This window comes from Bubalus bubalis, chromosome 15 (assembly GCF_019923935.1).
Source record: "Bubalus bubalis isolate 160015118507 breed Murrah chromosome 15, NDDB_SH_1, whole genome shotgun sequence".
Taxonomy (NCBI): Eukaryota; Metazoa; Chordata; class Mammalia; order Artiodactyla; family Bovidae; genus Bubalus; species Bubalus bubalis.
This window is the reverse complement of record NC_059171.1, coordinates 49192130-49216468: the sequence shown is the minus strand read 5'-3', so window position 1 is coordinate 49216468 and position 24339 is coordinate 49192130.

The following is a 24339-nucleotide window of genomic DNA, read 5'->3' as shown; positions in this document are numbered from 1 at the left end:
CCTTTACAATGGACTGGTTGGATCTTCTTGCTGTTCAAGGGACTCTTAAGAGTCCTCTCCAACAAAAGCATCAATTCCTCAGCACTTAGCTTTCTTTATAGTCCAACTCTCACATCCATACATGACCACTGGAAAAACCATAGCCTTGACTAGATGGAACTTTGTTGACAAAGTAATGTCTCTGCTTTTTAATATGCTCTCTAGGTTGGTCATAACTTTCCTTCCAAGGAGTAAGCATCTTTTAATTTATTTTTTAGGGCCTCCAAAATCACTGCAGATGGTGACTGCAGCCATGAAATTAAAAGATGCTTACTTTTAAGGGAAATTATCTGGAAGGGTCTACCACAATATTTTAACATTATTCTTTTCTGGGTTTCAAATGTCTCTTAACTATTTTATTTTTGTATCCATATTTTCTATTTTTTATATATACTTCCAGCTTTAGTAATAATTTGTAATTGTATGTTTATAAGGAAAAAAAGAGAACTATTAGAAGGCTTCAGGTTTAAATGGTGGTATTTCTTTCACTTCTGGTTAAATGATATAACTGCATTCAAGAGAACACAAATTAGCAGTAATTTCAAAAGCAGAAGCAAGGTTGTAATTGACCAAAATCTCAAAAGGGTCTATTTCTTTACCATCAATGCAAATTAATTAAGAAAAAAATGTGATCTGAAATAAAAAAAATACTCCAGTCAATAAAAATTAGTAAGAAATATTAAAACATTTTGAATAACTGTCTAGCTTGGAAAAATCAGGAACTGTACCAAGTATGAAACTATGCTATACATGCTTCTATTACCTCCTTGAACTTACAGTTCAAGAATTTTTTAAAGATGGTACAAGTCTACTGCCTCCATCAACACCTCCATATTGTACATCTCTCTTTTTGTATTTATTTATTTTTAAAATTTTTATTTTATATTGGAGTATAATTGATTAATAATGTTTTGTTAACTTCAGGTGTACAGCAGTGATCCAGTTATACATATTCATGTATCTATTCTTCTTAAAATAGATTTTGAATATTTTAAAAATAGATTTGTTTGAAATAGATTTTTCAAATAGATTTCATTTCCCAGTTCAGTTCAGTTCAGTTCAGTCACTCAGTCGTGTCCGACTCTTTGCGACCCCATGAACCACAGCACGCCAGGCCTCCCTGTCCATCACCAACTCCCGGAGTTCACTCAGACTCACGTCCATCGAGTCAGTGATGCCATCCAGCCATCTCATCCTCTGTCGTCCCCTTCTCCTCCTGCCCTCAATCCCTCCCGGCTTGTTATATAATATTGAGTAGAGTATCCTGCTCTATACAGTAGGTCCTTGTTGGTTATCCATTTTAAATATCACAGTGTGAACATGTCAATTCCAAACTCCCTAACTATCATACATCTCTTTAATCCATTTTGAAACTAAACTTAAATGGAAAAATAAGACCTGAGGTAGACCACAATAGGGTACAACGTATTTAGAAATACCCTACAGGTTCCAGAAGTATCCCAGAAAACAAAACTCTTCATGAAATGTGGGGAAATAGGAAAAGAATTTTCTGCTATGCAATCTAGTTTATAATAAAGCATGCAGCTGTAAATATTATGTAGTACTATCTTTTCAGATTCTCTGGCCAAGAAAATGTGTAAATTTTAGCAGTGTTCTCAAGAATGTGAAAGAAGCTGGGGCAATCCACATATCTATTGCACCTGGCTAGATATATTTATTTCCTTGTATGGCAGAATCAATCGGGGCTCATCTGGAGAAGCAGTACCAGTAGGAGATGAGAGAGACAGAGAGGAAGGTGTGTGGCAGGAATTTGACTTTATACTACTGCTGCTAAGTCACTTCAGTAGTGTCCAACTCTGTGCAACCCCATAGATGGCAGCCCACCAGGCTCCCCGGTCCCTGGGATTCTCCAGGCAAGAACCCTGGAGTGGGTTGCCATTTCCTTCTCCAATGCATGAAAGTGAAAAGTGAAAGTGAAGTCGCTCAGTCGTGTCTAACTCTTAGCGACCCCATGGACTGCAGCCCACCAGGCTCCTCCACCCATGGGATTTTCCAGGCAAGAGTACTGGAGTCGGGTGCCATTGCCTTCTCCTTTGACTTTATACAGTTGTAGGAAATCATCTGTGTCCAGAAGAATATTTTCTACAAAGCTGTTACAACTGTTGCTGGAGTTTGAGATCCACAAGGCAGGCAGAACAGAAGAAAAGATGAATGTAAAGAGGAGGGGAGCCTGAAGCCTCACTGAGCAGACTGAAATCTGTATGGATTCTTGTGGCCTCTGACTGTGATAATACGGGATTCTGCAGAAGCCAGAGTCCTCCATCACAGAGTTAAGCACACACATTACGGTAGATGTTGCCTCTCACAATGAAGTTAATTAACAGATAAGCATCATTTGAAAGCTAAACATCCACCTAGTTAATAAATTTTTATATTAAATTTTTACAGTTCAAGTAACTAGTGTGCTCTCTGTCTCTTGACTCTGATTCACATGGTATTATTTCAAGCATGGATAAAAAGAAAAAGAATCTCTTTATACATGTATATGAATTTCTACAACATAAGGAAAAAAGTTTACCACACAAGAGAAGATTAGAAATACACTGAGTTATTGGAAAGGAGGTGTCATTTGTGTTATTGATGTAATCTAGCAAATAGGAAAAAGAATAAACAATAGAACAAAACAGGAACACATTACTTACATGATGAAAGGTCATGGTGTCAAAATAAAGAACAGACAGGGGTACCCAAAGAAAATGGGTAGCCATAAAAATGCTGTAGGCTTCAAAGAATATGTATCAAGCTAAATAAGAACAGGAACAGGCAGAGAATTAAAGGAATTGGTAAAATAAGAAAAAAAAATATAGAAGTGTAAAAAAACCAAGCAGAATTAAAACTAAGCTAAATTGATTCTGAAGAAACCTATTTATTGATATAATTGAGAAGTTCTTGACAAAAGAAAAAAGGATAATAATGGGAATAGTAAGAGAGATAACAGAAAATCAAAATTAAATGTAAAAAGCAATCACTGTTCATAAAGAAAATGAAACAAAATAATCATAAATATATTTTTTAAATGTTTTTGAGCTAAAAAATGTAGTCTACAATGTATCAGCAAAAAAATAATTATGAGAGTAACAGACTCATTCTGGAACTAGATGCCAAACTGAAAGGAAACCTCCTTCACAGAGACTTGAAGAGAAACATTTTATAATCCAAGAATCCTGAATGCAGAGGTTATTACTCATGTGGAAAAATCTCAGTGACATGTGCGCTTAGAAATATAAAACACATTTAACCTTCCTTTAAAAAAAAGTACTCAAAGTGTATTCCAGCTAATCAAAAGATTAATCGAAGTAAAAATCCAAAAGTAGAGAAAAAATAATGAAATGACTGATTGCTATAATTGAGAACCAAGAAACATCGAGTTATTGGAATAATGAGTAAAGAATTTGAATATAAACATAAAAATAAAAATATCCACAAAAAATTAATTAGAGAAAAATGTTATCCTTATCACTGTCTTCCCCTTCATCAAAGTGTTAAATATCAAGTTAAATTTGCAGATGTGGGAAATTAGAAATGTAAAAGGATAGAGGGAATTTTAAATTTAGGCTGCATTATTTCCCTTACATAGAGCAGATTACAAACACAAGTATTTTAAAAGAATGATTTTTAAATTATTAAGGCAACATATGCATAGTTAAGGGTCCAGGAAATCTAATTGATATAATTTTTTAAATCTCACACTAAAATATATATGCTATTTAATGTAATCCATAATATAAGAAACTGTTTCAAAAATACTTCTTAACAGAAAATTATGAGGCTTTCTCAGTGAAAGGCTTATGAATTTCAATAAAAATAATAATATAGTTGCAAATCTATTTTAAATTATATGAAAAGAACAAATCACCTTATACAAGTATGATTTCTTTGTAAATGCACTTTTGATATGATAATAGAAGAATCTATTAATATGTTACATCAGATTTAATGAAAATTTCAGTTGGTTAGCCCTGGGTTCAGAAGGTGGTCTGCTAAATTTAACTAGCATGAGTGTCGGTGACTAATTTAATCACAGTGATATACTTATTGTCATATGTAAAATGGAAAACTATGTATATCTTTGATTTTTCTGTAAAATTTGGAAATAATAACATAAAATATCTGTCAAATACTCAGCATAGATTAAGTGCTCAACAAATGATTGATTTTGTGGTTACTGTTGTTACAAATTAGGAAAAAAATTCACCTCAACATATTCTGACAATTAGTCAGCTAAATTCAAAAATAGCCCCCAATCAATTTAAAAAACTTGATTTATATCAGAAGGATAGATTCTTCATTCATATGAAAAAATATTTATTTTACTCTAATGGTCATCCAAGTTAAATTTAAAACATTGGATCCCAACTTTTAAGATCCAGATAAAAATCTGAGTGTACACTGAATCATTTTTATTTAACTTTGTTTTGAAAATAATCCATAGATAGCTTTTTGAAGATGTATTTACTAGTTTTAAGGATTATTTCTACACATATTTATATAGGGGTTGATTTAGTTGCTAAGTCATGTCAGACGCTTGACTCCTTTAGTCTCCTCTGTCCATGGGATTTCCCAGGAAAGAACACTGGAGTGAGTTGCCATTTCCTTCTCCAAGGGATCTTTTCCACCCAAGGACTGAACCCGTGTCATCTCCTGCAGGCAGTTTCCTGCATTAAAGGTCGATTCTTTACTGCTAAGCCACCAGGGAAGTCATATTAAATCGTATTAATTTTTCTGTTTCTGATATATATATATATATGTACATATTTACCAAGATTTTAATAGGAATACAAGTCAGAGAGAAGAATTCTCATGTATTTCATTTCTTCTTGAAATATCATTATTCCAGGAAAGTAGGTTTATTTAGATAGTCCAGTGATAGCTAAATATGCAAATAATAATTGTGATGTATAAATGGTAAATAAAATAAGCATTTGTAACTTTTCATTTTTGTTATAGAATATTAAGCATTATTAAAATAAAAACTATTTATAAGTATTTAGAGCAACAAAATGAAAGTACCACTTCAAAGGTGATTGCTTCTATGAGATACAGCAGACTATAACAGAGAAATAGTTCTTACTGGCTTGGGAGGACTCACATGGGTATCCCCCAAGGGCTCAGCACAGAATGAGGAGACAGAAATTCACATCTCTCAGCCTTTTCCAGAAAGAGGCCCGTTTGCATATCTTAAAAGCTGTAGCCTGAAGGTCCTAAACTAGCATACACTGGGGGACTGACTGTGATTGGAGAGGCCGGCTGGAGTCATCTCTACATTCTCCCTCTTTCTTGCTCCAGGCCAAGGTATCTCCTGAAAGGAGCTGAGCACAATCTGAGCACAGTCTGGAGGCCTGGTTTCTATGGGTGCCACCAAGAGGATGCACCCCTTGATCGACTGTCTCTGGGAGCCATCAGGGCTATATTCCAGAGACCCTGGGACTGTAGCAAGCAAGAAAAATAGTTCTTAACTGGCTACCCCCAGAGCTTAGAACGGAGACTTCAGTCAGAAACAGCTGTCTCTCAGTCCGCCTCTGAAAGAGGCCAATTTGTATATCTTAAAAGCTGTGGCCTGAGGGTCGGCTTCTAATTTTACCTGCATCTAGGGGCCTGGAGAATCCCAGGGACAGGGGAGCCTGGTGGGCTGCCATCTATGGGGTTGCACAGAGTCGGACGCGACTGAAGCAACTTAGCAGCAGCAGCAGCAGCAGCAGCAGGGGGTCAAGGTGCGCTGCAGTCCAGGGGGTCACAAAGAATCAGACATGACTTGGCAACTGGAAAACAACAAGGGGTCAAAGGGCAATCCTCTCCAGAGACCTGGGAGAGTTTTGTTGTTCAGTCACTTAATCATGTCTGATTCTTTGTGACCCAATGAACTGCAGCACACCAGGCTTCCCTGTCCTTCACTATCTCCCAGAGTTTGACTCATGTCTACTGAGTTGATGATGCCATCCAACCATCTCATCCTCTGTCTCCATCTTCTCCTCCCACCCTCAATCTTTCCCAGCCTTAGGATCTTTTCCAAGGAGTGGCTCTTCATGTCAGGTGGACAAAGTATTGGAGCTTCAGCTTCAGCATCAGTCCTTCCAATTAATATTCAGGGAAGGTGATAAGTGCTATCTTTGCACTGTTCCTCTGTCCTGCTCCCTGGAAAGAGCTTCCACACACACCTGGGGCCCCAGCTTTTGTGGCTACTGCCCAGAAGGTACACTCTCTTCTTAATCTCCCAGCTCTGCTGTCGATGGGACTTGAGTTCCTGATTCCACACAACAACGGGAGCATTTCTTAACCAAGTAAGAAGCACTTCTTACCCAATCGTCCCTCAAGGGCTTAGTGCAAAGAGAACAGACAGAAACATCCATCTCCTAATCTTTCCCAGAACAAGGGTTATTTGCACACTTGAAAAGCTTTGCCCTGGGGGTTAGTCTTCTAATTTAGCGCACATTCAGGGATAGACTGCAGTCCTCTCCAGAGAAAAGAGAGGTTAAAATTATCTCTTGAGTTCTCCCTGTGGCCAACCCAAGGTCACCAGAATCTTCCTGGAATGAGTTTGTACACATGTCTGGCAGACTTAATAGACATTTACATATATTTCTATCCAATAACAGCAGCATAGATATTCTTCTCAAGCACACATGAAACATTCCCTAGGACAGATAGTATGTCAGTGACTCTTTACAAATTTAAGAAGATTGAAATCACATAAACATCTTTTCCAATCACACTGGTATATAAAACTAGAAGTGAATCACAGGAAGGAAACTGGAAAATTCACAAAAATGTGGAGATTAAATAACATTCTACTATAAAATCAATGGATCAAAGAAGAAAGCAAGATAGAAATTAAAAATACCTTGAGACAAAAGAAAATAAAAATAAACATACCAAAACTTATGAAATGCAGCAAAAACAATTCTAAGAGGGAGTTCAAAACAATAAGTGCCTACATTAAGGGGAAAACAAAGTTCACATAAATAACAAGTTTGCACCTCAAGAACTAGAACAAAGAGAACAAACTAAGCCCAAAATGAGTAAAAAAAGGAAATGACAAAGATCAGAGCAGGAATAAATTAAAAAGACTAAAATGATAATAGAAAGGATCAATAAACTTAAGAGCTGGCTTTGAGCAAAATTAACAAAATTTTAGCTACACTCACCAAGGAAATAAAGACAGAGAACTTAAGTAAATAAAATCAAAAGTGAAACAGGAAATATTACAACTAATAGCAAAAAATCCACAAAAGATCATGAGAGTACTATGAACAATTATACATCAACAAATTGGACTACCTAAAAGAAATGAATAAATTTCTAGAAACACAAAACCTATCAAGACTAAATCATGAAGAAATAAAAAATCTGAACAGGCCAAATAATATTGAATCAATACTCAAAACCCTACCAACAAAGAAAGATGCAGCATCAAATGGCTTTCATTTGTGAATTGTGGCTCAGTGGCAAAGAATCTGCCTTGCAACGCAGGAGACATGGGTTCAATCCCTGGTGGAGAAAATCCCCTGGAGAAGGAAATGACAACCCACTCCTGTATTCTTGCCTGGGAAACCCATGAACAGAGGATCCTGGTGGGTTATGGTCCATGGGGACACAAAAGAGTAGGACATGAGTTAGCAACAACAAAAAAACAAATAAAATATTTCAGTTCAGTTCAGTTCAGTCGCTCAGTCGTGTCCGACTCTTTGCGACCCCATGAATCACAGCACGCCAGTCCTCCCTGTCCATCACCAACTCCCGGGGTTCAGCCAGACTCACGTCCATCGAGTCAGTGATGCCATCCAGCCATCTCATCCTCTGTCGTCCCCTTCTCCTCCTGCCCCCAATCACTCCCAGCATCAGAGTCTTTTCCAATGAGTCAACTCTTCGCATGAGGTGGTCAAAGTACTGGAGTTTCAGCTTTAGCATCATTCCTTCCAAAGAAAGCCCAGGACTGATCTCCTTCAGAATGGACTGGTTGGATGTCCTTGCAGTCCAAGGGACTCTCAAGAGTCTTCTCTAACACCACAGTTCAAAAGCATCAGTTCTTTGGCGCTCAGCCTTCTTCACAGTCCGACTCTCACATCCATACATGACCACTGGAAAAACCATAGCCTTGACCAGACGGATCTTTGTTGGCAAAGTAATGTCTCTGCTTTTGAATATGCTATCTAGGTTGGTCATAACTTTCCTTCCAAGGAGTAAGCGTCTTTTAATTTCATGGCTGCAGTCACCATCTGCAGTGATTTTGGAGCCCAGAAAAATAAAGTCTGACACTGTTTTCTCTGTTTCCCCATCTATTTTCCATGAAGTGAGGGGACCGAATGCCATGATCTTCGTTTTCTGAATGTTGAGCTTTAAGCCAACTTTTTCACTCTACATTTTCACTTTCATTAAGAGGCTCTTTAGTTTCTCTTCACTTTCTGCCATAATAGTGGTGTCATCTGCATATCTGAGGTTATTGATATTTCTCCTGGCAATCTTGATTCCAGCTTGTGTTTCTTCCAGTCCAGCATTTCTCATAATGTACTCTGCATAGAAGTTAAATAAGCAGGGTGACAATATACAGCCTTGACAAATTCCTTTTCCCATTTGGAACCAGTCTGTTGTTCCATGTCCAGTTCTAACTGTTGCTTCCTGACCTGCATACAAATTTCTCAAGAGGCAGATCAGGTGGTCTGGTATTCCCATCTCTTGAAGAATTTTCCACAGTTTATTGTGATCCACACAGTCAAAGGCTTTGGCATAGTCAATAATGCAGAAATAGATGTTTTTCTGGAACTCTCTTGCTTTTTCCATGATCCAGCAGATGTTGGCAATTTGATCTCTGGTTCCTCTGCCTTTTCTAAAACCAGCTTGAACATCTGGAAGTTCACGGTTCACGTATTGCTGAAGCCTGGCTTGGAGAATTTTGAGCATTACTTTACTAGCGTGTGAGATGAGTGCAATTGTGCGGTAGTTTGAGCATTCTTTGGCACTGCCTTTCTTTGGGATTGGAATGAAAACTGACCTTTTCCAGTCCTGTGGCCACTGCTGAGTTTTCCACATGTGCTGGCATATTGAGCACAGCACTTTCACAGCATCATCTTTCAGGATTTGGAATAGCTCAACTGGAATTCCATCACTTCCACTAGCTTTGTTCGTAGTGATGCTTTCTAAGGTCCACTTGACTTCACATTCCAGGATGTCTGGCTCTAGGTGAGTGATCACACCATCGTGATTATCTGGGTCATGAAGATCTTTTTTGTACAGTTCTTCTGTGTATTCTTGCCATGTCTTCTTAATATCTTCTGCTTCTGTTAGGTCCATACCATTTCTGTCCTTTATCGAGGCCATCTTTGCATGAAATATTTAAGGATGAATTAATATCAATCCTACAACTCTTCCCCAAAATAGAGGATGATGAAATACTTTCAAACTCACTTTATGAGGGCAGCATTACTCTAATACTAAAGTCAGACAAGAATCCTTCTAAAAAGAGAATTACAGGCCAATATTCCTAATGAACAGAGAGACAATATCCTCAACAAAATATTAGCAAACCAAATTCAGCAACACATTAAAAGGATCATATAACAGAGTCAAGTGGAATCTATCTCTGGGATGCAAAGATGGTTCAACTACACAAATCAATCAATGTGATAAACTATATGTGTGTGCATAGTCACTCGTCATGTCCAACTCTTTGCAACCTATGGGACTGTTGCCCATTAGGCTCTTCTGTCAATAGGATTTTTCAGACAAGAATACCAGAGTGATTGCCATTTCCTTCTCTGGAGAATCTTTCCAACACAGGGATCAAACCCACATCTCCTATGTCTCCTGCATTGCAGGCAGATTCTTTATCTGCTGAACCATCAGGAAACTCCAAAGGGGACGCTGTGGCTACATGAACTGGGAATCAAAGCTGGGCCTCCTGCATGACGGGTGAAAATTCTACCACTGAACCACCCAAAGATAATACACCATATTAACAAAATGAAAAATATACTTCATATAATTATCTTAATATATATAGAAAAAACATTTGACAAACATCTTTTCAAGATTAAAAACTTTCAACAGAGTAAGTATAGAGGGAATGTACCTCATATAATAAAAGCCATGTATGTCAAGTCTACCACTAACATTATACTCAGGAACAAGACAAGAATCCCCATGGTAGGCATTTTTATTCAAATCATACTGGAGGTGTTAGCCAGAGAAATTATGTCAGAATAGAAATAAATGGCATCCAAATGAGAAAGAAAGAAGTACAACTGTTTCTATTTGCCAATGACATGATATCATTAGTTCAGTTTAGTTCAGTTGCTCAGTCATGTCCGACTCTTTGCAACACCATGAATCACAGCATGCCAGGCCTTCCTGTCCATCACCAACTCCCAGAGTTCACTCAGACTCACGTCCATCGAGTCAGTGATGCCATCCAGCCATCTCATCCTCTGGCGTCCCCTTCTCCTCCTGCCCCCAATCCCTCCCAGCATCAGAGTCTTTTCCAATGAGTCAACTCTTCGCATGAGGTGGCCAAAGTACTGGAGTTTCAGCTTTAGCATCATTCCTTCCAAACAAATCCCAGGACTGATCTCCTTCAGAATGGACTGGTTGGATCTCCTTGCAGTCCAAGGGACTCTCAAGAGTCTTCTCCAGCACCACAGTTCAAAAGCATCAATTCTTTGGCGCTCAGCCTTCTTCACAGTCCGATTTTCACATCCATACATGACCACTGGAAAAACCATAGCCTTGACTAGATGAACCTTTGTTGGCAAAGTAATGTCTCTGTTTTTCAATATGCTATCTAGGTTGGTCATAACTTTCCCTCCAAGGAGTAAGAGTCTTTTAATTTCATGGCTGCAGTCACCATCTGCAGTGATTTTGGAGCCCAGAAAAATAAAGTCTGACACTGTTTTCTCTGTTTCCCCATCTATTTCCCATGAAGTGAGGGGACCGGATGCCATGATCTTCGTTCTGAATGTTGAGCTTTAAGCCATGCATATATATAAAGCTTTAAAATTCCACCAAAACCAGTTTGAATTAATAAATTCAGTAAGTACAGGATTCAAAATCAACATACAAAAATTCTGCATACCAATAATGAACTATCAGAAAAAGAAATTAAGAAAATAATCCCATTTACAATTTCATCAAAAAAGACTAAACTACTTTGGAATAAATTTAACCAAAGAGGTGAAATGCCTGTATGCTAAAAACTATAAAAAGAAATTGAAGAAAATGAAAATAACAAAAAAATGGAAAGAAATCTCATGAGCATGGATTAGAAGAAAAAACTGTTTACAGCTGCAGTTCTAGAAGAAGAGCAAGAATGGAGTACAATAAACATTTGACAATGAGGAATGGGGAAATTAAGTCTGAGATAAAATCATACTGTAAAAGGGATATTTTTAAAAATAAAGAACAATATTACACCAAATCATAATAAACAAAAGTGAAAATTAAAGACAATAAAAATCCTGACAGCTGTCTGAGAAAAAAAGCATAGTGTTCTCAAAGGAGGAACAGTAATACAAACAGCTGAAAAAAAAAATAGAAATCAGAGGATAAGAAAACAATATCTTCAAGGCACTGAAAGAAAATAACTTGCAACTGAGAATTTTATAGCCTGTGATACTGTACTTCAAAACTGAAGGTGAAATAAAAATAATTTTAGACAAGTCAAAACAAAAAATTCATTCCTTCAAACCCACTGGAAAGGAAATACTGAAGAGTCCTCTTTAGTCAAAAGAAAAATGATCCCATCTGGATAGATCAGTAAGGCAGGCATCATTAGGGTTGTATTATAAACCACTACACTGTGATTTTATGACTTTCTTCTTACATCTCACAATTTTTGCTTTATAAATTTTAATGGCCCATCACCCAGAGCATAAAGACACATGACTGCTAGATCCTCTTGACAATTTTCATCTTCTAATTCTGTAAGTTACACACAGTACAACCAAATGCCTTTTTACTAGAATTATATGTATTAAAATTTCATTTAATAAATTTTTGCTATTACCACTCCAAGTATTCATATATTTTGGTCCATTCTTTTAGTGGTAATTTTTCTGTCATGTGTATCTAGTAATAAAAAAAAGTGTAGCTGATTTTTTAAATCAAATTTTTTAAATTGTGCCTTTTTTATGTGAAGATTTAACTGATTTAATTTAACATGTTTACTGATATGTTTGACTTTTGTCTGCCATTTCACTGCATGTTTTCTACTTACAGCTTTCATTTTCCTTTGAGTAGTGATAGAAAAAAATGATTTGTTAATACTAGGTAGTGAATCAACAAATTTGCTTTATTCCTTTTATAACCTCATGGATTGAAAAAATGCATACATATAATATAAAAATGTATTTAAATTTCATTTCACTCCCAAAGAAGGGCAATGCCAAAGAATGTTCAAATTACCATACAAGTGTGCTCATTTCACATGTTAGCAAAGTAATGCCCCAAATCCTTCAAGCTTGGCTTCAGTAGTACATGAACCAAGAACTTCCAGATGTACAAACTGGATTTGGAAAAGGCAGAGGAACCAGAGATCAAATTGCCAATATCTGTTGGATCATAGAGAAGGAAATGGCAACCCACTCCAGTGTTGTTGCCTGGAGAATCCCAGGGACGGGGGAGCCAGGTGGGCTGCCATCTATGGGGTCACACAGAGTCGGACATGACTGAAGTGACTTAGCAGCAGCATTTGGATCATAGAGACAGCAAGGTAATTCCAGAACAACATCTACTTCTGCTTCATTGACTACACTAAAGCCTTTGACTGTGTGGACCACAAAAAACTGGAAAATTCTTAAAGAGATGTAAATACCAGACCACCTTACTTGTCTCCTGAGAAACCTGTATGCAGGTCAAGAAGCAACAGTTAGAACCAGACATGGAACAACAGACTGGTTTAAAGTTGGGAAAGGAGTATGTCAAGGCTATATATTGTCACCCTGCTTATTTAACTTACATGCAGAGTACCTCATGAGAAATGTCAGGTTGGATGAATCACAAACTGGAATCAAGATTGCCAGGAGAAATATCAACTACCTCAGATATACAAATAATACCACTCTAATTGCAGAAGAAAAGAAGAACTAAAGAGCCTCTTGGTGAGGGTGAAAGAGGAGAGTGAAAATGCTGGCTTAAAACTCCACATTCAAAAAACTAAGATCATGGCAAAAAGGTGGGGGAAAAAGGGAAACAGTGGCAGATTTTATTTTCTTGGATTCCAAAATCACTGTGGACAGTGATTGCAGCCATGAAATTAAAAGATACTTGCTCCTTGGAAGGAAAGTTATGACAAAAATAGAGAGAGTATTAAAAAGTGGAAACATCACTTTGCTAGCAAAGGTCCATATATTCAAAGCTATAGTTTTCCCGGTAGTCATGTACGGATCTGAGAGTTGGACCATAAGGAAGACTGAGTGCCTGAAAAATTGATGCTTTCAAATTGTGGTGCTGGAGAAGACTCTTGAGAGTCCCTTGGATAGCAAGATAAAACCAGTCAGTACTAAAGGAAATCAACCTTGAATATTCATTGGAAGGACTGATGCTGAAGCTAAAGCTCCAATATTTTGGCCACCTGATTCGAAGTTGGAAAAGACCCTGATGCCAGGAAAGACTGAGGGCAAGAGGAGAATGGGGTGACAGAAAATGAGATGATTGGATGGCATCATTGGCTCAATGGACATGACTTTGAGTAAACTCTGGGAGATAGTGAAGGACAGGGAAGTCAGGTGAGCTATAGTCCATGGGGGTCGCAGAGTTGGACACGTCTTAGGAACTGAACAGCAGCATAATATATATATATATATATATATATATATATATATATATAAACCTTTAATCATAGACTGCTATAATTCAGCCCTCCTATTTAATTATGGCCATCATATTTTAATACCTAAGAAATATTTGTAGTTACCAATTACTCTTTATCACAGCAGTCTGTTAATATTTTATGTATGTACTATTCTTTATTTTTTTTTTCTGATACTAAGCATAAACTAAATTTTTCATTCGATTTTTGTTACTGTTTTCAGTTCAGTTCAGTTCAGTCACTCAGTCATGTCCAACTCTTTGTGACCCCATGAATTGCAGCACGCCAGGCCTCCAACTCCCGGAGTTCACCCAAACCCATGTCCATCGAGTTGTTGATGCCATCCAACCATCTCATCCTCTTTCATCCCCTTCTCCTCCTGCCCCTAATCCCTCCCAGCATCAGAGTCTTTTCCAATGAGTCAACTCTTTGCATGAGGTGGCCAAAGTACTGGAGTTTCAGCTTTAGCATCATTCCTTCCAAACAAATCCCAGGACTGATCTCCTTCAGAATGGACTGGTTGGATCTCTTTGCAGTCCAAGGGACTCTCAAGAGTCTTCTCCAACTCCACAGTTCAAAAGCATCAATTCTTCGGCACTCAGCTTTCTTCACAGTCCAACTCTCACATCCATACATGACCACTGGAAAACCCATAGCCTTGACTAGACAGACCTTCGTTGGCAAAGTAATGTCTCTGCTTTTGAATATGCTGTCTAGGTTGGTCATAACTTTCCTTCCAAGGAGTAAGAGTCTTTTAATTTCATGGCTGCAGTCACCATCTGCAGTGATTTTGGAGCCCAAAAAAATAAAGTCGGACACTGTTTCCCCTGTTTCCCCATCTATTTCCCATGAAGTGATGGGACCAGATGCCATGATCTCCGTTTTCTGAATGTTGAGCTTTAAGCCAACTTTTTCACTCTCCTCTTTCACTTTCATCAAGAGGCTCTTTAGTTCCTCTTCACTTTCTGCCATAAGGGCGGTGCATCTGCATACCTGAGGTGATTGATATTTCTCTGGCAGTCTTGATTCCAGGTTGTTACTGTTTTACTGTTACCTTTATTTTGTCTGGAGTTAGTGTTTCAATTTCACTTTTGTTCTTTTCCATATTATTTACTTTGAAAAGTTTTTCTGGCTATTTTACTTCCCTGCTTCCTACACTGTCTTTTTGTTGATTATCCACCAATAACCCCATGTTTAATTATTCAGATAGAGACCTCTTTAGAACTGTCTACAAGTTCAGCATTTTTCTGTAGCATTGATAGAAATCACCAATTTTACCACTATAATGATCATCCCCCCTCTCTCCAACCTACCTAAGTCAATCTCCTTCTATCTCTCTCAGAAATTTTAGGTTCATCTGCCTTTAATCTCTCTGGAATATCTCAATATATCTGACCTAGTCATGGTAATCTTATTTTTTCCTGTTATTCCACACTTACAGGTATATTTCTTTAATAAATAGATGTTTTATTTTCAATTTTTAATGGGATTTTGGCAGTGAAAATGAGAGGCAAAAACATAAGAATTTCATTGGCCAAACTAAAGCAGATTTGAGTTGCTTTTTCTCAGAAAAGCCTTATCTACATTTTACCTTTTGAATAACATATGCAAACCTAAGGTACACTTGCTTCATTTCCTGGGAAAAATAGGTACTTATTCTACTGGCTAGTCTTGAGGTTCTAAGAAATAAAGCTAGAGATTAAGATACACCTATTCAAGCTTATCTTTAGGGTAGTGGCAACTTTTACAAGAAAACATTGGAAGATTAAAAACTTGTTATCTATGAGCTTTTGAGAGGAAAGTCATTTTCGTTTGTTTGCCTTTATGTGCCCAGCACTTAAGAGAGTATAAATTGATGCACTCTTTTAGAAAGAAGATACCTTTACAGTTAATGGATTTTATTTTTTTTAAAATAATCTAGTACAGCAGAAACACAACATTATGCATCAACTATACTCCAATAAAAAATAATTTTTAAAAAATCTAGAATTTGAGTAGAAAAATATTTCTCCAGAAATAAATCAAAATAAACACTTTGGGGTTTTCTTTCTCTTTGTTTGGTTTTACTCTATTTTTCAAGATTTTTGGTACAATACATTCCAGTTTAAAAAAAAGAAAAAAAGGATGAAACTTTCTGGAGATATCAAATAAAATTAATGGTTATATACACTGCTGGTAGAGATCTTGATATCAGTGCTATAGATTTCATAGTCATTCACTTATTATCTTGTGCAGAAAGGGTCACTTGAGGATTCATCAAACAGAGATACAATGATCTGGAAGCCTGGGAAAATTATTATTTGAAGTCTTGTGCCATTGATTAATGAGTAACAGAAAGTTTAGATTTATTTTTTAATTTTTAATGGAGTATAGTTGCTTTACACTGTTGTGTTAGTTTCTGCTGTATAGCAAAGTGGATAAGCTATACGTGTACATATATCCACTCTTTTTTGGATTTCCTTCCCATTTAAACCACCACAGAGCATCGAGTAGAGGTTCTCTGAGCTACACATTAGGTTCTCATTAGTTATCTGTTGTATACATAGAATCAACAGTATATGTATATATATCATTCCCAATCTGCCAATTCATTCCATCACTACCCCTTTCCCCACTTAGTGTCCATACTTTTGTTCTCTAATTCTGTGCCTGTTCTTCAGACAAGATCATCTATACCATCTTTCTAGATTCCACATACATGTGTTAATATATGATATTTGTTTTTCTCTTTCTGACTTACTTCATTCTGTATGACAGTCTCTAGGTCCATCCATGGTTCTACAAATGATCCAATTTTGATTTAATAGAAATTACTAGCAAGGAATCACTTGTCACTGACATCCATCTCGTGACCACCTTATGCACCCTCTTGTTAAGTCACCCAATAGCCATTACCTCTCTGAGCAGAATTAAGTGGTGCGAATGATGCTGCCACAGACCCAGGCTGGCCAGGCAGGCAAAGTTGCTCACATGTTCAATTTGTAGCATCCTTTGAAGGAAGCAGTGGGACAGAGTTTCAGGTACCAGTGCCTTGACACAAATTACCAACCACACTGTCACAGTTCCCCATTCAAGTCTGCAGCATTTCATATTCTCTTTGTTTGCTCCTTATTGTAATTTCACCTAAAAGATACAAAATCATGATTTCTCTTAAAGAAATGTGTGCTACATCTGTGTTTTGAAATGTTGTTAAGATTATTAATCATGAACTCACATTTTTAAAACAAAATGCAGTAGTTTCTATTTCCCATTGTGATTTTTAGCTCCATGTATTATTTTCACCTGAATATTTGTCATGTGTTCTGGGATTTCCCATAATATTTTCTATGAACTTCCATTAGCATTTATGTTATGCTCTTCTAGCTGTTTAGCTTCTTATGTTTCCCCCTAGTATTTTGTGGAAGGAAATTTCTCACAGTAGAAGCTATATACTCTGGCTTTGCAAAGAACCTGTATTTATTACCTTTATCATGAATAACTAAATTACTATTTGCAGGGTTTGAGGGGGAAGTTGGCTTTTTGTATGGCTTGTTAATGAAGAAATAGCATGATTTTGTGGAGAAGGCAATGGCACCCCACTCCAGTACTCTTGCCTGGAAAATCCCATGGATGGAAGAGCCTGGTAGGCTGCAGTCCATGGGGTCGCAAAGAGTCGGACACGACTGAGCAACTTCACTTTGACTTTTCACTTTCATGCATTGGAGAAGGAAATGGCAACCCACTCCAGTGTTCTTGCCTGGAAAATCCCAGGGACGGGGGAGCCTGGTGGGCTGCCATCTATGGGGTCGCACAGAGTTGGACACGACTGAAGCGACTTAGCAGCCGCAGCAGCAGCATGATTTTAAGATTTATATTTGGAAAGTGTATCTGGAAATTTACAATAAGCTAGCAACTATCAAAATTCATCATCTAACTTGTCTTCATTATTTCAATGTTTCACTATATTTCAGTATTTTATTGTTTAAAGAGAACAAATAAAAAAAATGCCACTGCATTAATTGCTTTTAGCATTTCTTTGAGCTTTATCAAGAAGCAAATCATTTGCCGTCTAACCACTGGCCTTTTTATGCTAGCAAAAAATACAAGCAAATTTAGATTGAGTGGATAATAGTCAGTACCATAAAGGCCCTTATGTTTTTATTATTCAGTGTTAATATCTCAACTGATAAAAAACCAAGGAAGAAAGACCAATTGATTCATGCCTATTTTTTCCCAATAAGTTTACAAAACTTCATCATTTTAATCAAATATTGTTCTCAGGATTTCTGTCCCATCTTTAATGTTTTTCTTTTTTGTAGTACCTGAAAGAGCTTCATCAGTTAGTCAGTCAGTTCAGTCGCTCAGTCGTGTCTGACTCTTTGCAACCCCATGAATTGCAGCACGCCAGGCCTCCAACTCCCGGAGTTCACCCAAACCCATGTCCATCGAGTCGTTGATGCCATCCAACCATCTCATCCTCTTTCATCCCCTTCTCCTCCTGCCCCTAATCCCTCCCAGCATCAGAGTCTTTTCCAATAAGTCAACTCTTCGCATGAGGTGGCCAGAGTACTGGAGTTTCAGCTTTAGCATCAGTCCTTCCAATGAACACCCAGGACTGATCTCCTTCAGAATGGACTGGTTGGATCTCCTTGCAGTCCAAGGGACTCTCAAGAGTCTTCTCCAACACCACAGTTCAAAAGCATCAATTCTTCGGCGCTCAGCTTTCTTCACAGTCCAACTCTCACATCCATACATGACCACTGGAAAAACCATAGCCTTGACTAGACGGACCTTTGTTGGCAAAGTAATGTCTCTGCTTTTGAATATGCTATCTAGGTTGGTCATAACTTTCCTTCCAAGGAGTAAGCGTCTTTTAATTTCATGGCTGCAGGCACCAGCTGCAGTGATTTTGGAGACCCCCAAAATAAAGTCTGACACTGTTTCCCCTGTTTCCCCATAGCTTATATATACTTTTTCATTTCATTTGGGGCAGGAGGAAGCTCCTCTCTCTGTGTTATTTGTGTTCTTCATTTCTGTCCTAAAATGAACTTTCTTGGACAGCAACAGCAAAGAAAAGACCAAGTACCACCAACCAAACAGCACTTACGTGCTAAAATGCATCTAATTTCAATCAAACAGCACTTATGTGCTAAAGTACATCTAATTTCATATGTATCAGAGCCCAGAAAACACATCTTGCTCGGCCATGCCTCCAGTTAGATGAGCCAATAGTTGGGTTCAACAGAGATGCAGATGTGTTTGCTTTACTGTCCCTGCTATAGAAACATGACTTTTAAAATTACTAGCCAATAATGCCTCATTCGAGACAAGATGCAAGAGAATTTGACTCTGAATAGGAGGAACTTCATAACAATTAGATATGTACAACAGTGAGATGGATTGCCTCTGTGAGTCATAAAATCTGTTTCCAGGGTGTTGAATAACCTCTTACTGGAAAAACTTGAGCATTAAACAAAATCATTATTAAGTGTCTTCTGTTATTTCTAATACACATTCAGCATGCCTATGGTGGTGGGTAGAGAAGATAAAGATATGAAATAAACACTTGGTCTCATGTCAGGAACTCAAAAAATTCACTCTCACTTGGTGGACAACACAAATAGATTAATAGGTTCAATGCTAGTACCAGAGGTGGCCAAAACTAATGAATAATAAGAAATGAATTGACCTGGTTAGGATTTACGTAAAAGCTAGAACATTAGTTGATATCACAAAAATGATACTGTTTTTGAATTAGTGGGGAAGAATTGAAGAAACTATCCTTCAGATAGAAAATCAAGTAAAAAGAAAAAAATGAAAATTATGTTCAAGAAAATCTTGTTGACGTATATTGAGAAGACAGATCCTATGAATTATTTTTACTCTTATTCATCTCATTCTATTACAAGAGACAGGAAAGTTGCCTGTAACAATTTCTAAAACATCCAAATTTGGAGGTTTTCCCAAAAAATTGCATTAGGGCTAACATCCCTGTAGTCTATCTTTACCTCCACCTCCCCAGGCCTCATGTTGTAAAGGATAGAACTACTCTTGTTAATAAAAGTTAATTGATCTCTAAGTAGGATTTGTTAAGATTCTTATATCATTTTGTCCTCATTTTTATTGCATTAATCATGTATAAAATTGTTGACAACGTGATTGAGCACAAATAAAGCAAAAGCAATAAATGATTGCTAAATGGGTGAATAAAAGATATGGTTTTATTGTGTTTACAAAAGAAGTCTTTGTTTCCAAAGCTTAAAGTCCCCCCAAATAAATGTAATCAAAACACAGTAGCCATCATCTGCTACAATCCCTTGTATTTTGAGAAATTAATTAGTTCTAAAGTGGTGTGTGTGTTAGTTGCTCAGTCATGTCTAACTCATTGTGACCCCATGGACTGTAGCCCACCAGACTCCTCTGTCCATCGAATTCTCCAGGCAAGAATACTGGAGTGGGTAGCCATTTCCTTCTCCAGGGGATCTTCCTGTCCCATGGATCAAACCCTGGTCTCCTGCATTGCAGGTGGATTCTTTACCACATGAGCCACCAGGGGAGTCCTTAAAAAAATGGTGCATTGATATTATAAATACAGGAAAAGTACTGCACATCTGATTATGGTTTGTGGTGCTCTTTTTCAGTGTTAAAAAATAGCTTGTTTTCCTTAAAGTAGCTAGCCCTTGAAATCATACTTTGATGGCCATAAATGGGTGTTAGTTTACATAGGAGCCAGACATTCAATGCTGACTTCAGAGGTTAACTATTGAAGGGTGGGTCAATAGAACGTTGTGTATGAGAATGCTATAATAAAAAGCAAGTCACAGAGATTAGATTCTCATTAAGAAAACCTCTGTCTTTTTATAATTTCTGTGAAACATTGTTTCGAGTAACCTCTGAAATCCTGATGGGGAAAAAGCAAACCAGGCTTTGGCTGACATTTACAGCAAAATCAGATCCTTCGTCACAACTGGAGTGTGTGTAATAAGTGGATGTTTTAGCGTAGACAATGGAGCGGGCTCTTCACGTCTGTTTTACATCAGCTAATGCTGGCAGGTTAAGCCCTCACTGGTGCCACTGTTTTGCTAAGAAGGAAGAATGCAGTGTAAATCCCCTTAAAATTAAAAATAAGGAACCAACTCTCACCCCCCCAACATGAGTTCATTCCAGTAAAATGATTCCTTTTAGAAAAGTTGAGGAAGGTTTCAGATCCACACCTTTCTCCACCCAATTACTGGAAGTCTTTTATTTTTTTTCCCCTCTGTGGGCTTCATGGTGACAGCCCTAGAGTGGAATGTGAATGCCTTTTCTATAACTCAAGTAATGAATCATACCAGATTTGTGAATAATGCCTGAGCTCAATATGAGACAGGCAAACAAGTCAGGGAAACCCATGTGAAGATAACTTTGATCCTTGACTGAATCAGAGAAGACTGTTTACCGTCAACTTCTGCATCAAAGGCAGCTGGGAATTCAAGGTGAATTAATTCACATTGCCCCTAAACATTACAGTTAGAACCTGAACCCAAATCAATTCCCTGTATTTCTAAGTCAAAGTAGTTACGTTACCCATTTGATTTTTTCAAGTGTTTGGCTAGTTCTAATTAGAAGACCATAAGTTCTAGGTGAAAATAGGAGAGATAATAATCAACAAATTTTGGAGTGAAAAGAATGAAATCCTCTATACAGCAAGCTGCCATTCCAAAGCTACCTCTGAATAATTTCAAGGACACAACAGAAAAAAAGATAATTGTCTTTCAAAACTAATGAAATAAGTTCTATCCAGTTGATTTTAAAGGGCTGTGTGTGTTTGTCTGTGTGTGTGTTAGTCGCTCAGTCCTATCAAACTCTTTGTGATCCCATGGATTGTAGTCTGCCAGGCTCCTCTGTCCATGGGATTCTTCAGGCAAGAATACTGGAATGGGTTGCCATTTCCTACTCCAGGGTATCTTCCCAACCCAGAGATTGAACCCAGGTCTTCTGCATTGCAGGCAGATTCCTTACTGTCTGAGCCACCAGGGAAGAACTTTAAAGGGCTAAGGAAGTCCAATAACAATCTCTGATGTAATTCCAATTTTTCAAACTTTAGGCAAGGATATTTTTATGCTAAAGTAAACAGTTAATTTTCTTTAAAATTTCATACAACAAAACCAGGGATATGTGCATTTTTATCATCGTTTGAAATGTAGCCTTAAAAAGGCAACTCTGGCTTTATCTACTTAGCACACAGCAACTTTCTATAATGAAGATAAAACTAAAAAGTAAATGCATGGAGGTAATCATTAATTTATACTTGGTTTCCATTTTTTGTTTTTACCAGACTTTGATGGATTGATAAGTTATCAAGCTTCATTATCCTAGGTAGCATAAAGAGCATGCAGAAATGTTCAAGAAATCAAAGAAAGAACATTAACCATTCCCTCTATGTCTTGCTCTTGGTTTGGAAGGCATTTTTATTATTCTGAAGGGATATCTGTGGGTTAGTCTGTCTCACTTATACTGAGGCAGGAGGTAGATGTTCCCCCACACCCAGCACAAAGCGATTGGAGATTCATTCCCTGTGGACTAAAACTCCAAGGTGAGAATAGTGGGACAATTAAGACTGGAGGCTGGACCCTGACCAGACCACATATTTCTTGTTCTTGAAGTCATGAGATATCCCTGACCACGCATGTGCAGAAAGGCTTCTTGGTGGTCAAAGGGAAGTGAGGCTAATGATGCTCTACCCATACACCTTTCCGGCAGAATCCACTCTGTCTAAGAGATGTATGTACACACATGGGAGGATCCTGAGATATACCAAATATGGACTGTGAACCCATCAAATCAAAATGATTGGCCAAAGGAAAACTGAAAGAAATGACCTATAAAAGTGATTCAAACTACCATCGGGGTGCTAATCAGCAACTCTCCCTCTGAGTCTGCCTGTGTGTCTATCTACACATACTGTATTATTTTTTCCTCCTAATAAATACTTTCTTTCACTACTTTCCATCCTTACGGGGATTCTTTTGCTGCAAAGCCAAAGGGCCAGGGCCTTGTCACTAACCACTGGCCTAGTGGCTAGGGCTTGGTGCTCTCACTGCCATGACCTGACTTCAATCTCTGGCTGGGGAACCGAGGCCTCACTTCAAGCTGCTGCAGGCTGAGGCCACCCAAGATCAAGACCATCTCATGTATTAGGATAGGAGTCCTTTAGAACAATAACGACTATTAGTGACTACTATTTATTGGGACCTTAATACATTCAAGGCAAAGTATGAATAGTGTACCTACATTAATGCATTTATTTCTCAGATGGGATCCTGAGAAATGGATCTTACTGTTATCTTCAGTTGAAGATAAGGAAGCAGAATTAGAAACCCTAAGTAAATTATCAAAGAAAATAAAACATGGTGACAAAATAAGGGATAAAACAAGAATTCAAACCCAGGTTCATCTGATTAGAGGGTCCCTGGTTTTAACTACTACAATGTATTATCTATATACTGCTGTAATATTTGGTTCCTTAGGATGAGCAAATAAAGGGATATATATGAAAAGAGTGTACTCTAGATACAGAATATATTTAAGGAGATAAAAATAATCCAATTTTACTAGAGTGAAAGTAATAGGTAGTAATAGATAAAAGAGAAAAAAGGGAAAAGATATCCTGGTATCTAAATGATGAACTTAATGCATATGGCTATGAAGAACTGGTCACAAAGCATCTATCCATTTGTTTCCAACCCCAAGTATCTGAGTGTTTCTTAAGTATCCTAAGTCCACACAGAGAATGTAAGGATGACACTGCCAGGGTCACCCCCTGGCCTGCCAGTCCCAGGTTATAGGGGACAATTTGCTAACGCCTTTAGAGGGGGGCGAGCACACTGACAGAGAAGCCACTTCTGCATGATAAATGTGACACGCCGCCTGCACTAAAAGGACATTAGGTTAAAGAAGAAGAAGAGACTAAAAGCTAAGACAATCAGTACAAATAAGACCGAACAAATTCAAACATGAATGGTATTGAGGACCCATAGTCACTTCCAGGAAAGGGAACAACTTGAAATGGAAATTATCTGCCAGTCAAGTAGATAGACTCTGAGACATACTAGAAAAAGATGATGTGATTGTCATTTAGTCGTTCCTGTAAAGGCTGAAGAGTGGCTCTTAGAATAATTTCTGTGCCGTTTTAACTAATTTCTATTTATAAAAAGCAAAATAAAGAAGTGGATTGGAATGAGTTGTTCGATGGACAGGTCTTGGGGGCGGCAGGGTGGGGAGCACATCAGGGCATGAAGGGCTGTGCTAAGCTGACTAGTCCAGTAAGAAAGATACAGCACAAAACACAAGTCACCCTTCAGGGCTTCGGGGTGTAACGGAGAAAGTGCAATAGACACGTAGAGACTGTAATGGATACTCAGAATTGCTTGTTAGGACAACAGGAAGATAATATTGCAGGGCTGGTATTTGAGCTGTGCTTGGACGAGAGGGCATGATTAAAGAGTTGTAGCGGTAAGAGACAT